Genomic DNA, 1,471 nt, shown 5'->3' with positions numbered 1-1,471 from the left:
GCCTTGCCAGGCCAATCAGAAATCTCAGAGAAAAGATGGCCAGTGGGTGGAGTCCCGTGTAGGGCAGGGATGGGCCATGTCCAGTGCTCTCCAGCTTCCATCCCTGGCTAGGAGTAGCCCAGAGGGAGCCTTCCAGGGAGGCTGGGGCATTGACAGTCAGCTGTGTAACAGGTTCTCTTGAATGGGAGATTGGTAGTGGCAGAGCTGAAAGCTAAGCCCACTCTCAGGTCCACAGCGATGGGGTTGCTTACTTTGTACAGACTATTCTTTTCCATTAGACATATCTCCAGAGTACTGAATGCATACTTCACACCCGGGGCCTTAATGAGGCATGAGCTTTGATTTATACATTTTGAAGTAGGTTAGAGTTAATTTCAAACTTCCCATAATGAATTGCAGGAGAACTCTCAGGTGGGAAAGGCTTTTTATTTAGTCTTCAAATCTACACGCTCTTTCACCGAAAAACAAGTTAAGACCTCCACTAGGAAACAGACGCTGAGGAATCTCAGCTCACTGGGATGTACTTGTGCTTTTGTTTTATTCTTTCGGTCTTCAGATGATGTACCGCACATCTCATATGTTATTACCTCTCTCTCTCTTTACACACACATGCACATATGCACTGCATACGCACCCGCTTCTCTGACATAGACATGTACAGTTGATGTCCACTCATGGGAGCCCCATGTGAAGCACAGTACAGCTATTCTCCTCCACAAGACTTCCAATGGCTTTTAAAAACCATTTTATTGACATGCAACCCACATAGTGCAAACATTAATAGTTCAAATACACAGAAAAGAGTTGTGCAATCACTGCCACAATCACGTCTGGAACGCTTTCTCCATTCCTGCATCTATTGATAGTGGCATCTCCTGTCCACCCCCCAACTGACCTCCTTTGTCACAACCCCAAGGAACCACTGACCTAGTTGCTGTCTCTGTAAGTTTTCCTATATGGATTTTATATATAGAAAATCATACAAAAAGAAGGAGAAGGAAAACACGACAACAACAAATTACAGCGCAGAAAAATCTAATTCCCACAGAAAGTCAAAATTAATTAAACAAACAAACAAACAAACAAACAAAACTAGGACTGTTAAAAAACGGGTGAAAAGAGACAACAAATGGTAAGATGTTACATTTAAACCAAACTGTATCAGCTGTCTGTGATAGGATTCTATCTAACTGCCATAAAGGAAATACAACCAGTACAACTATTATTCAAATGTATGCATCAACCACTAAAGCTAGTGAAGGAGAAATTGAAGAATTCTACCAATGACTTTAGTCGGAAATTGATCAAACATGCAATCAAGATACATAGAAAGTTATTGGTGATTGAAATGCAAAAGCTGGAAATGAAGAGGAAGGAATAGTAGTTGAAAACATGGACTTGGTGATAGAAATGAATCTGGGATGACATGATAGAATTTTGCAAAACCAAGGACTTGATGATAGCAAATACC

The sequence above is a fragment of the Echinops telfairi genome, unplaced genomic scaffold, assembly GCF_000313985.2.
Source record: "Echinops telfairi isolate 266 unplaced genomic scaffold, ASM31398v2 ScPeMD7_7469;HRSCAF=8507_1, whole genome shotgun sequence".
In the NCBI taxonomy this organism is placed as follows: Eukaryota; Metazoa; Chordata; class Mammalia; order Afrosoricida; family Tenrecidae; genus Echinops; species Echinops telfairi.
The sequence above is the reverse complement of the archived record's forward strand: the minus strand, read 5'-3'. Positions refer to the sequence as shown.